The sequence below is a fragment of the Sus scrofa genome, chromosome 6 (genome assembly GCF_054392235.1).
Source record: "Sus scrofa isolate SSC_HxYL_T2T_F1_AM1 chromosome 6, Sscrofa_HxYL_maternal_Yorkshire_Landrace_v2.0, whole genome shotgun sequence".
NCBI lineage: Eukaryota > Metazoa > Chordata > Mammalia > Artiodactyla > Suidae > Sus > Sus scrofa.
This window is the reverse complement of record NC_139388.1, coordinates 28,198,371-28,212,125: the sequence shown is the minus strand read 5'-3', so window position 1 is coordinate 28,212,125 and position 13,755 is coordinate 28,198,371. Positions and strand designations below refer to the sequence as shown.

Here is a 13,755-nt window from a genome sequence, read left to right as displayed (position 1 = left end):
TTTCTGGAGAGTGCCCTGACTCCCAGCCGGAACCTCCCCACACTCTAAACATCTACACATTTAGTGCATCCTGAAATGTGAACCTGTATTATGCACGAGCAGCAGTGTAAATGTTTCCTTTCCTGGCAAGAGCTGTGTTATTGGAAATCATTTATTGAGATTTATGTCTTAACAGAGCTGAAGGGCTCTTTGCATTTTTAAGGCTTCCGAAAGCCAAGGTGGAAATTCTGGGGTGGTGTTTACATAGAGATTTGGAGTCACTAGGAATGGCCCTCCCAGCCCTGAGCTGTCAATCATCTGTTAACATCTCTCACCTGTGCACTCTTTGTGTGCCTCCAGGACAATGCACTGGGTGTGCAACACTGGGCAAATTGTTCCACCTCTCTGAACCCTCATTTCCTAGAGTCCTGTCTTACAGTATGGTGATAGTAATGGCACATGCTTTGTAGGTTTTGGCCCAGAGCCAAACCTGCCTCTCCTATTAATTCCAAATATGGAAGAACATTTTGTGGGAATGTTTTGCTGAAAGTGTATTGGCAGAGACTGAGAGATCGGTCACCAGGGCTCATGCTGAGGGATCCCACAATTATATGAAAGACAGTGACTTAGCCATCTAACCCCAGGAGTCTAGGGTTATGTGCCATCTCGATCTGGGAAGAAGATAAAAATGTATATCTTGGAAGATAAGAGGCAATAAAGAGTATCAAAGACCTTAGAGTCTGGTACCCAGCACAGAGTTAACAACTTGGTCAGAACTTAATTACTTCTTAGACGCTCAGTAATACATATTTACTGAGTACTTGCCATGATGCTAATGCAGTCCAAAGTCCTAGGGACACTTAGATGGGTATACCTGAACATCTCAAGGAACTGTGTCTCAGAATGGCTAATCTCATCATGAAGGATTTGTAGGGAAACAGTGCAGAGAAGAGAGGGAGCTAACATTTGTAAAAGACCTGCTATGTACCAAGCCTGGTATTTATTATCTCCCTAAAACTTTGTGAGCGAGATACTATTATCTCCACTTTACAGGTGCAGAAATGAAGTCTCAAGGAGACTGTGACTTAATCCGTGCCTCTGTATCAGTCAGGATGAGCTAGGTAATGCTATGGTAACAAACAGCCCCAGAATTTTTGTGGCAGAAAACAGGTTTATTTGTTACTCACTCTATATATTTCTCATGGGAGAGCTATGGGTTCTAGTCCTTGTTGTTTTCCTCATTTAGGAACCCAGGTGGAGATGGATCAGCCACCATCTGGAACTTGTTTGTTATGCCAGAGGGAAAAGAAAATGTAGAGAAGCAAGCGTTGTCCCTTAAAGTTCTCACTTCATTGGCCATAGCAAGTTGTATGGACACAGCCAACTTCCAGGAGGCAGGACAGTCAGTCCTACCACCTGCCTGAAAGGGGGCCAGGGTGCTGGTGAATAGCTCCATTGATTACCCACCTCTCAGCAAGTGGTGGAGCTAGAAGTCACGTCCATGCTTTTTCACTTTATCCAGTGGTTCTAGAGTCTGGTGACTCTGTCTTCTACAGCGAGATATGGTCCCACCTTGGTGAAGGTGACACTGCACTGTGACCAGGCTCCCCTCAACCCCTCTAGACCCCAGCACCCTTGGTTGCACTTAACATCCAGGCTTTTCATGAGGGATTTGCCCATTGCTGCCGTAAGCAGCTTAAGAGGCTTGGGAAGGCCTTCAAGATGGCCTCCCTCCCTTGGTGCCAGGAGTGGGGACGGTCTCGTGGCATGACAGACCTGGTATCAGCAAGATGGAGCCAGAAAAGCCGGCTGATCTGAGGAAGACAAGAGGATGTGAGCAGGGGTACAAGAACCCAACAGGCCAAAGAAAGAGCCATCCTTGAAAGTAGCTGTGTAGTCAGCTTATGCTGCCTTAAGAGGAGCCACTGACTGGGTAGCTTAAATGATGGAAATTTATTTTCATGTAGGTCTGGAGGCTGGATGTTCAACATCATGGAGCCAGCAGGGTTGTTCCTGGTGAGGCCTCTCTTCCTGGCTTGTAGATGGCTGCCTTCTCGCTGTGACCTCATGTGGTCTTTCCTCTGTGTGCATGTGGGGAGGGGGCGGGAGGTGGGGGAGAGGAGTAGAGGAAGGAGCACATGAGCTCTGGGGTCCTATGGGATTAGGGCTTCACCCTCACAGCTTCAGTTAACCTTAAATACCACCCGAGAGGCCCTGTCTCCAAAGGCCATCACATTGGGGATTAGGGCTTCATTCTGTGAATTTGAGGGTTAGGGCAAAATTCAGTCTATAGCAGTAACAACAACAACAACAACAAAAAATCCACATCTGAGTGATAGAGGAGGCAGGGAAAGAGGGTCCGAGGTCCCAGTTTGCACAGTTATTCTTTGTCATCCACATGACCCTGAGGGCTCCTGAGCTCCACCCACATGGTCAGCGTGAGGCGGGCCCCTTGCCTGGGGCAGGGAGGAAGCACATCAGCCTCCCTGTCTCCTCACTGAGCCACCGCTTCTTAGTTGGCAAAATGGAATTGGCCATTCTCACCTTGCAGAATTGCTCTGACCGTCAGGAGTGAAGGTTCTTGAAGTGTGTGGAGCAGCCTAAGGGGGGCCGCCCTCACTCGTCCTCCATCTCATATCCACACAGAAGTGGGGAAACAGTTGGGTACTCAGTACATCTGGGGTGACCCACGGGGCTAGGAAGTAGCCGGAGGATGAAATCGTGTGCATGGTGAGCTGGAGGCCCTCCAGCTGTCCCGAGCCAGAATGCTCAGCTCCACCTCTGGGGAAGATGTGTGATCAGAGCAAACAGCCAGTATGGGGCTGAGGAAAGGCCGTGGGCTTTGGGGTGGCTCCATGGGTTCAAATCCCAGCCTCCCAACATGTGTGATGCAGGGCCAGTTATTAGGCAACCTGTGACCCTGTGACTCAGTCTCTCTAAGGTGGGAGCCCTGGCCTCGTCCTTGGTGGCAATGAGGACCAGGGTCCAAAATGCGGTGGGAGGGACTCGATTCTCAGTAGCTAGTGTTGTTGACATATGGGTCAGCTACAGGGGCCAGTGGACACTCAGAGTGTTCGAGAATTAATAATTCTTACCCCTTTCACGGCCATTCCCTGGGATGGGGCTGTAACCCAGTGGCCCCCGATGATGGGACAGTAGCTGTCCTTGTCACGTCCCTTCCAAAGTCACACACTTCACCTGAGCCCCTCAGTCAGTGACCTTCCCTGGGGCCTTCCCTCCTGGGATGGTTCTTAGGCTGTGGATGATGGAGAATCACAGTCCGTTATCCTCAACCAGTCTCTTAATGGGAGGGTGTTTAGATTTGACCAATGGCTTAGTGTTTTGTCCTCCGGAGGAGGTAGCCTCTCTGAGGGCCTCTCCAGCTATGCATCATTGTCATGGCCCCTCTTGGAAGCACCTGGAAGTCATCTGGAGAAAAACAGCCCCTTGTTCCAACCTTGTACTTCTCACCCACGCCCTTGCTTTCTGATAAGCCCTCCTGATCTTTGCTTTCCTCCCAGCCCTGCCTGGGCTGCTGGGGGCTCCCTACAGCCTGACAACAGTCTGATGGCTGCTCAGTTAGTCCATCATCCTCTCTCTTTTTTTTTTTTTTGTTTTTTTTGTGTTTGTTTTTTTAGGGCTGCACCCGCAGCATGCGGAAGTTCCCAGGCTAGGGGTCGAATCAGAGCTGCAGCTGTCAGCCTATGCCACAGCCACAGCCATGCGGGATCTGAGCCACGTCTGTGACTACACGGCAGCTTGAGGCAATGCCAGATCCTTAACCCACTGATCGTGGCCAGGGATTGAACCTGCATCCTTAAGGATACTAGCCGGGTTCTTAACCCTCTGAGCCACAGTGGAAAGTCCCACTTGATTACTCTTCCTTCCTCATCGCTGTTCTTGCAGGGCTGAGGTTGTGGGAGTACGAACTCCTCTGAGCCAAGGCCCAGAGAGGCTTCTGGATTTATGGATGTGCTTAAGTGTCTTCACAGGCAGATTGCTGGGGCACTGTCAGGATGCCCTCAGCCATCAGGGGGTTCCGGCTGGCCTTTTAGTTGTGTGCCAGCTAAGTTTTATTGAGCACTCACACTGCTGGCTGAAGCTATTCTTGGCAGTGGGTCTGCACTTTACAACTTAGCAAGTCTACTCCTCATCGTCTGCATAACAAATGTCCCTGGTTCACTCACTCATTCTTTGATTCCTCACACTGGTCCAGTACCCAGTGTGCAGCATGGACCACTCAAGGGCTCTGTGCTTTCTAGTGTTAATAACATAAAAACAGGTCCCTGCCTTGTTCAGGATTTTGGGGAAAAAGAAACAGACACACTATCTCATTCAGTGAATGAAAAAGCAGAGTATTTTGGGGGGCCAGAAGGAGGGCTATTGAGTCCAGCAGGGCAGAGGTGGGAGGGTGAGGAGGGAGGCCAGGAAGGCTTCCTAGAGGAAGGACCTGCATCTCGAAGGACCTTAGGACGTGGACAAGCAAGGACAGTACAGGGAGGAGGGGTGAGCAGGCAGAGGTGATAACATGGGCAGAAAGTACCTGACTCTTACAGAGGTGAGGCTGGCTGGCAGCTGCCTGGTCCGTGCATAGTGTCTGGCCCTCGGATAAGTCCTCATTTATTTCTTAGGAGGAAAACTAATGCTCGAGCACCTGCTTGAACCCAAAGCCTCAGTTTCCCATCTGTAAAGTTTCACAAGTGAACTTGTCTGTTTCTACTATTCTCATGAGTTGGGACCAGCTATGTGGTTTTTGAATTCCAGGTACTAAGCTCTGCTTTGATGTTTTTTGTGCATTTTTCTTGCTAAGCACCTGCTTGAGCTGATCTGGCTGCTGCAGGTTGGGGCTGGTGGGACTTTGTGGCTTCAAGGGCCAGTTTGGTGGAGAGAAGCATTTTTCTCTCCCCAGGCCGCCACAGCCCCACGTGAGGCTGAGGGGATGTCACTCACTTCTTGTTCCTGTGGCCCAGGAGGTGAGGATGCTGCTTCGAAGCCTCTGCCTGACCCTTCTAAAGAGAGAGGGCAGGGTGGTCTCTCTGTCCCACCCAGGAGAACCATGCCCACCAGGGAACTCTTTTCCCTTAAGAGACCCAATCTGCGTATTTGCAGAAATCCACTTCCAATCATCACCTTTTCTTTCCTCTTCTTTCTTGGGGTACAACTTTTCTCAAAGAGAGCCTGAGGCTTGAAGTGGGTTAAAACAGAGTTTTCAAAGTCTCACTGGCTCAGGCTCCAGGAGGTTTTCAGTTATATCCCGGCAGCATCTGATGTGGCCAGCTGCCTGGTGCTGGTTCACCTCTGCACCCTGACCCAAGGCTGCAGGACCCTCCCTGGGCTTGGGATCCATCCCCATGTTTGGTGAGTCAGCAGCTGAAAGAGGCCAATTGGTGAGACGTGCCTCTGGTGCCATGGCCCGGTCTGCCCCTGGGGGCCCACTCCCCAGATGTCCTCCTCGTTAGCCCTGACCAGCTCTCGGGTGGTAAAAAGAGCCACATTTGGTGCTCTGACACTTGCCTCAGGTCACAGGTCCCTGGATCACTGAACCCAAGAGGTCTCCTTTTCCAAGGGCAAGGCTCGCAGCCTGCTTCCCTTCTCTGGTGCGGGCTTCTGTTCTCTCTTTAGCTCTGAGCACAGTGTTCATTGTAGCACAGACCAACTCTAATCTGTCCTCCTATCCCACAGGGCCCAGCACAGTGAAAATCAGGGACTTAAAGGGCTGATGCACTGGAAATGTAGATTGATTAGTCCCAAGGTTTCACCCTCTCTTTGGATAGGATTATACATACACCAGTCCTCTTGCCAGAATACTTTGTCAAAAAGTCTTTCTATAGAGAAGGTGGTGTGTTTATCTCTGCCGCATTGACTCCGGGTGCGGTCATGGGGTTTACTTTAGTCAATAAGATGCTAGTAGAAAAGCAGAGTCTTGCATTGTGCTTGTGAAATGATGCTCAGACTCTTGCACTTCTGCCCTTCGCTAGGGGAAGAGAATGCCCAGATGAGAGTGCTGGTCCTGGAGAGACTTGAACTTACCCCCCCGCCACCCCACCCAAAGCCAGAACTAGAGCTTCCCCAATAAATCAATAGACCTTAGAGGAATAGCCAGTGCTGTACAATGGGGGAGTCGGCAGTTGTCTACTAGACACAGCAGCATTGCACAAAACCATCTGACCATCGTGAGGATCAACTTGATGCAGGGGCTGCATCGTTTTCTTTCCTAGCTCCATCAGCTCCTATGTAAGAACACAGGAGAAATGCCAGGACAAATTTTCTGAATGGAGGGCAGGAAGATGAACTCTGGTGAACTTGCCACGCTTGGTTGACGCTGCTCCCATCTGAGGCCGGTGGAATCTAGCACCATGTTATAGCCCAGATTTGTGTGTGGAATCTCTCAATTATAAGTATTGAATAAAATCTATATACCACTCTGCAGGCAAAACAAAACACTCGGACCAGCTGGTGGATGGCCAGTTTATAGCCTCTGAAAGGGCTCCTCCTCCGAATTTTGTCAGTGGCTAGAATTCTCATGAAAAGATCCAAGAAAATAGAAGAACAGTCAGCCTGATGGCACAGCCTGTTTGCTGGATGGTGTTGCTTTAGTGCCACTAAAATAGTTCAGGTCTGACTAGGAAAGAGCATTGGACTGAACATCTGGAGTTTTGGGTTTGAATCCATCTTCTAGTTTGATTTGCTGTGTGACATCAAGTGAGTCTCTCTGGGCCTTAGCTTTCCCAATGATATAATGACTTTGCCACTTAGAAGCTGAGAAGCTGAGAACTGGTCACTTAACCTTTCCAAGCATTAGCATCCTCATCTGTGAAGTGGAGTAGAGCTATGAAGTGGGGTGTCGCTGTCAAGTGGGGTTACCGCTGCTCACCTGCGTTAAACAAGGACAGAATCCACTACTAGCTCACTGCCCGGCACACATAATCCCATGGCTGTTCACTGTGGCTTCTGCTGTGCTAATTATTAGTGACAACAATAATAAATGAAAAAAACATAGCTTGGGATTCTCTACTAGGAGCTGGGGACAAAAGTTGGCACACAAAATTCTGGGGCCACTCTCTGAATACTAGCAGAGGTGCAGTGTTCTTATTTCCTCTCTGTCTAGTTCCTGCGGTCCATTCCCTGCCCAGCCCCTTGATGCCCCCATTAGAAGTTCTCTTTACTTTGTTCACAGCCAGTTTGCACCCTTGCCCCCGATGGTCAGCTCTGAGTGCATGCATTTCACACACTGGCTTTCCTTGATCTCTCCCTGCAAGGTCCTCTGGAAGGGATTTCATGCTGAGAGGCGGGACCCCTCCCAGCTGCCAGCCTGGTGCTCAAATAAGTTTCTAAACCCTGTAGCACCCAGGTCTCTTTTCCCAGGCCAGGACTGAGAGCAAACAAATTGATCAGAGCACTTCCCCAGCCACCAGAGAGCCTGGACAACTTGGTATAACATTTTATATAAAGCAGTCGCATGGATTAGCAGACCCTCAGGAGCCAGAAACTTGCTTCAGACTATCCTGAAAGAAAAAAATCATTGATTCCTATAACTGGGAAGGTCAGGGGTTGAGCTACATTGTCACTTGTCTTCCCACTCCCGATCCCCTCCGGGTGCCTTTAGAGAATGTGATTGGTGGAAACTCAAACAGAAACAGGTCAGCCCTTCACTTCCAAGGAAGCATTCGGATTGGCTCCCCTTGGACCAATCACTCACTTTGGGGGATGAGGAAGCAAGTTTGGCTGAGCCTGGCTGTAAGCCCATCACTGCAGCAAGTGTGTATGAGGTGTAACTTCCCCATCATTTCCTCTGGAGCCCCAAGCAAGGGAGGTGGGGGGCAGGGGTTGGGGGGAGGTATGGCTCTCCAAAGGAGATGAGCTGGGCTGCTCAGGAATACGCTGCCTGTCCTGTCCAGGACATTGTGCAAAAACCTCAAATCACTTTTCTTGATTCCTAGGACATTTCACATCTGGGTAGGGGAAAATGCCAGTGGGCTCTTTACAATAGGAACACCTAATATACACTGTCAAGGGGAAAGGGGAACCAGCAGGATTCTCTGTGCCAGTAACATCTGGGGTGACGAAAGAATTACATGCAGGTTTGCATAAAAGCAGAATTATCCAACATAAAGATATAGAAAGCAAATACCACGTGTTGTATAACATCCTAGGCCCATGTGCATTTAGAGGGCAAGGGAAGGGCCCCTGCTCCTCATGGGGAGGGGCCCCGCCAGCAGCACACCCTTCGCGTCTGGTCTGTCTCCCCACCCCATCCCCGCCCTGACTCTGTACTTTAAGCCTCCTCTTGGCCCATCCGGCCGGGCTCTTCTCTTTGCCCTCCCAACTCCCACTGCTCCCTCCTGTCCATGGCCCACGGAGCATCCGGTGCAGGTCTTCCTGTGTTCCCTGCCTACAAACCTCCGCCTGCTCTTATTCCCAGTGGGACGAGGTCTCAGCACCTTTGTGACACACAACCCTCCCTAAGCTCACTTTTGTCCTCTGCTCCAGACTGAAAGCACAAATCGGTGTCCACTTGGCCTGGATTTGAGTCTTATTGCTGCCTTCTAATGTCCATGCGATTTTGGACTTGACATGCACCTTCTCTGGGGCTCAGGCCTCCTGTAAAACGGAGTTGAAATCCTTCTTTCCCTCTCCTTCCCTCCTGCCTCTATCACTCCTTCCATCCTGCTCCCTCTCTCCCTCTCTGTCTTCTCCTCTATTTCTCTCTGTCCCTCCATCCCTCTCCCCCTTCTTCCCCCTCCTGCCCTCTGTCACTTTCTCCCTTCCCTGCACACATACACCTTGCAGGGACTGGTGAAGACTGTGTGCTGCATTGTGCAGACAGCACATCCAGAGCAGCACACGTGTCCTCTGTGCCTGCACATTCCCCGTATCCTCCAGTGCCTGGTCTCCCTGTTTTATAGTAAAGAATTTGTCTGGACTTTATGCTGGGCTGCTGGCACAGAGCTTCTAAAACCCTTGGAGTTTCCCAAGTGATGGGAGTACCTTTGTAATTCTTGAGCCCCTTGAACTAAACCTAAGTTTTGCTAATGAGTTGAGATGACTCAGGATGCAGCTGGGTTCCCTGAAACACCAACTGCGTGATTAGAGGGTGGGGCTTTGGACCAGCCTGACTTCTAGGCTGTGGGGAGTGGCTGGAGATTGAGTTATTACTTATCCCTCTGTAATGAGCCCCCAGTAAAAGTGCTGGAAACTGGGAGTTCCTGTCATGGCTCAGCAGAAACGAATCTGACTAGTAGCCATGAGGACTTAGGTTTGTGGGTTCGATCCCTGGCCTCACTCAGTGGGTTTAGGATCTGGCGTTGCTGTGAGCTGTGGTGTAGGTCACAGATGTGGCTCAGATCCCACGTTGATGTGGCTATGGTGTAGGCCAGCAGCTATGGCTACAATTGGACCCCTAGCCTGGGAACCTCCAAATGCTGTGGGCGTGGCTCTAAAAAAAAAAAAAGACAAAAAATAAGTGCTGGAAACTGAAGCTCAGTGGAGCTTCCTGGCTGGTGAGTCCATCACTGTGCCTGGAGGGTGACATTCTGATTCCACAGGGAGAGGACATAGGAGTGTAGGTTTGGGTCCCTCCCATCCCAGACCTCACCTGCACTGTGCGTCTCTTTGTCTGGCTGGTCCTGGTCTTTGTCTTTTATACTAAAACTGTAATAATGGGTGTAGCATTTCCCTGAGTTCTGTGAGATATTCTAGGGAATTAGCAAGCCTGAGAAGGACATGGGAGCCCCTGATTTGAAACCAGTTGGGCATAAGCTTGGGTGACCTGGGGACCCCACTTGGAGCTGGTGTCTGCGCTGAGAGCAAGTCTTGTTGGGAGGACTGCTTACCTTGTGGGGTCTGCACTACCTGGCGGTTAGCACTGGAACTGAATTGCACTTCACTGGTTTAAGTTGAAACAGTGAAACTTCTACTGGCCTGTCCTTCTCTGTGGGCTCCACTCCTGTGATATCTCTCTCTGGATTGCTCTTCTGCTCCTAATTGCATCAGAAACTCCTGTTCACCCTGCAAAACCCCCATGAGATGCCCAGCTCTCAGAGGCTATATCCCTCAACTTTTTATTACAGAAAATTCCAAATACCTGCAGTTAGAGAAAATAATATGACAGACTCACACACTCATTTTGGGACCAACTTCCTGTTCTTGCTTACTCTCTTACCACCCCTACCCCTCAACTTTCAGAGACTCTTTGGTCTCTGCCGAGAGGACCAAGGTGCCTGCTGAGGTCACGGAACCGAAGACCTGTCCGAGGCTATCCTCCAGGGTGTGCAGCAGACTTGGGGTGTAGCTGTCTTGCATCAGTGACTTGTGTGCAGAGCAAAATGAGATGAGAAATGCACTTACATAAAAGCTGAATTGGCACGACAAGCAAATTTACAGAGAGAATGGCGTGTCATTTGAAATAATAAGAACGGCATTGTTGGGCAGGCAGCAGATGGAAAGAGCACACGTCTCCTGACCCAGCATTCGGGTTTATCTAACACTCCATGTTAGCTCAGTTCACCAAATATTTCTCCAGGAGCAGTGGGGTGGGCTGGATGGCAGCTAGGATGTGGTCACACATGAGGAAGCAAGGGTGCGTTGGGGAAGTTGGTTCCAAGATTTTCCGACACCACCTCTCTTCTTTTAAAGATTTTTTTTTTTTTTTTTTTTTTTTTAGGGCTGCACTCATGGCATATGAAAGTTCCCGGGCTAGGGGTCGAATCAGAGCTGTAGCCACTGGCCTACACCACAGCCACAGCAAAGCGGGATCTGAGCCATGTCTGCAACCTACACCACAGCTCACGGCAATGCAGGATCCTTGACCCACTGAGCGAGGCCAGGGATTGAACCTGTATCCTCAAGGACACTAGTCAGATTCGTTTTCACTGCACCACCAAGATAGGAACTCCCTTCTTTTAAAAATTTCTACTCCACGCTTTCTCCTTTCCTCCCTCACCCATTCCTTCCTTTCTGAACCACTTGCGGAGTTTGGAGTGTTGTACCAAAGTCTGGGCTTGTGGTGGTGATGATGATGCTAAAGATAACGAGAAGATGTCATAATAAGCACCCCGTAGGATTTATCTTGGGGTAGACACAGTTGCCAGTGAATTATTTCATCAACCCCTGGAGGTCAATTACTCTGTTTTTACAGATGGTGAAACTGGAAAAACAGAGACGTTAAACCACTTGTCCAAAGTCACACAGCTCCTGGACATACAGAAAGGAATAAGGCACATGGCTGCCAGTTTGCATGGGCTCCCACGTGGATAATTTTTGAGTATCAGATGGAGTAGGATAGCATTTATGAGTTCATGGCTGATAGAAGTCCAGGAGAGATGGGGAAGGGGAGGGAGAGAGGAGGAGAGAATCACCTTGCAGAAAAACGCCAACAACCAATGTGGAAGGAATGAGAAAATTACCGTTTTGCAACCTCTAGTGTAGTACTGGATGAAGGCAGGGACCACAAAGGATGTTGGAACCACTGGGTGAAAGGCACTGGGGAGCAGGATCTTAATAGGATTCCAAAGAATCACCCCACAGATTAGCTACAAATTACCATGGGAAAATGGGCCTTTAGGGTGCAGCTATCTGGTAGTCACCACCTTGACCCAGCGTGGCCAAGAGAGGGAAATCCTGATATGACAGCCCCCTGAGCAGGTGCAGTAAGAAGGCTCATAGCAACATCAGGAGGAAAGTACTGAGCTTTCCTGCATCCCCCCCATCCCCACACCCCCGCCTGCCACAGCCACCCCACCCTCAGCACCCCCCCGCAGTGGCCCACTCCTTGCATCCCACATCTCCGTCCCGTGTCCATAGTTTGTATCAGGGCTCACCCTTGGCGCTGTACTTTTATTTTAAAAATTCTTTTGCTGTCATTTGGATGGGGTTTTGGACGGGAGAGAAGGGAAACGTGGGCGTAAAACTCATCTTCTTTCCCACAAGTCACTTTTTCTTTCAATGAAAAATGTTGTTCTCTCTCCCTGGCCCTGTCCTAGCCTCACTTGTGCAGGAAAGTCTGGCCTTTGCGGGGCTTTTGGAGGCCTTGTGGGCTGCCAGTGGCACCTGGGCTCCCTCTGGATCCCAGGAAGTGGAGGAGGGGCTGCTGCAAGTCACAAGTGCAGAGTGAGGGCAGCCCCCGCCCCCCGCCGCCGCCCCCCATTCTCTGCTTGGAATGCAGCTTCCTCCTCCCGGCCTGAGCCCACATCGTGGTTCCTTTGTTCCACCACAACACCAGCGCTGGAATGGATGGAACATTTGTGCTCTTTCTATTTTGAAATTAACTGGCATGAGCCCAGCGCGGGAAGCACAACACTGGCTCCCTCTTGAATGGGAAACGCCAGTCTGTTGCTCTGCCCAGGCTTTCCTGCTTGGAGGCGGGCTTTCTGCTCCTGAAATATTTAATGAGGGCATGTGGCCGAGGAGGCTTGAGAGGCCTCTGAAATTACTGGCCTCCCTTTGCAGGTGAGGCCTCCCCCGGTTCTGCAACAAAGAGCCAGATGCACTGGGGGTGCCAGCTGGTGCCTGGGAGGCGCTGACCTTTCCAGCACCTGCTGCCCAGAGCTGTACTGACCCCGCTCGCAGGCATCCATGTCATCTCTGCAGAGGGTGCTCTGGGCTCTTGCTTCCAGGACACAGCGTTGCTTCCTTTGGACTCAGTGCCTCTGTCCCTTCACCCTTACAGGGCACAACAGGGACACTCTGATGGGACCTCGCCATTAGCAAGGTTACACAATCCCCTTTAATTGAGGCTCACCCAGCTGGTTCTGAGATACATACAACAGTTTCTTTTTGTCCTATAGGCCCCTTCATGTTATTTCTTTTTCCTCTTAAGAGGGGCCTGATGACCCATCTCCCCAGACCCATTCCGGATCCAGCCTTCATAGCTCAGATGAAGAACCGTCTTTCTCAAATTCAGCCCCCCTCACTTCCTAGCGTATGTGTAGTCCTTCACTGGTTGTACCACAACGATTAGACTAAATCTCACGCTCAGTGTTCAGGAAACACCGGTTCACTGTATGCATCCAGTCTGTCGTGTCCACTGCCTGCCTCCTGGGGCTCGCAGCCCATGTCCGTGCCTCAGACTGCACCCTTGAAAATGTCAGTTTTATTCCCCACTTTCTCATGCTCTTGCACCCCTCTATTCGCTGACTTGGAATGTATTGAGTACCTGCAGTGCACCAAGAATTTTCTGGATCGGTGTTATCCAGTAGAAAGACAATGCAAGCCACATGTGTAATTTGAAATGTTCTGGTAGCTACATCAAAAAAGGTAAAAAGTAAAAGAAGGAATGTATTTGAATAACTTATTTAACCTCATGTTGCTTTGTTGTTTATTGTCTCTCTATTTTAGTGTCTAAAATATTATCAATTTCAACATGTAATCAATACAATGATACTAATATGGTGCTTGCTTTGGCAGCACATGTACTAAAATTGGAATGACACAGAGAAGATTTGCATGACCCCCATGGAGGGATGACATGCAAATTCGTGAGGCGTTCCATAGTTTTTTGGACATATACACACTACCGTATATAAAATAGATGGGTAACAAGGACCTACCATATAACACAGGGACATCTACTCAATACTGTGTAAACCTATATGGGAAATGAATCTGAAAAGGAATGGATGTATGTATATGTATAACTGATTTACTTTGCTGTGCAGCTGAAGCCAACACGATTTGTAAGTCAACCCCACTCCAATAAAATCTATTAAAAACTACTAATATGTTGTTTTGCATTCTTTTTATACCAAGTCTTTGAAATCCAGTGTATGTGTTCCATGT

General features: G+C 49.7%; 1 long non-coding RNA gene and 1 other non-coding gene across 8 annotated transcripts in view; both read left to right on the top strand.

Moving 5' to 3' along the window:
- Positions 1-13,755, top strand: part of LOC102162742 (uncharacterized) — a 651,142-nt gene that overhangs the window by 305,323 nt on the left and 332,064 nt on the right. The gene's annotated exons all lie outside the window — the stretch shown is intronic.
- On the top strand, positions 13,368-13,474 carry LOC146402261 (U6 spliceosomal RNA). The gene has a single exon (XR_014808791.1). It is a non-coding gene; the product is annotated as a U6 spliceosomal RNA (small nuclear RNA).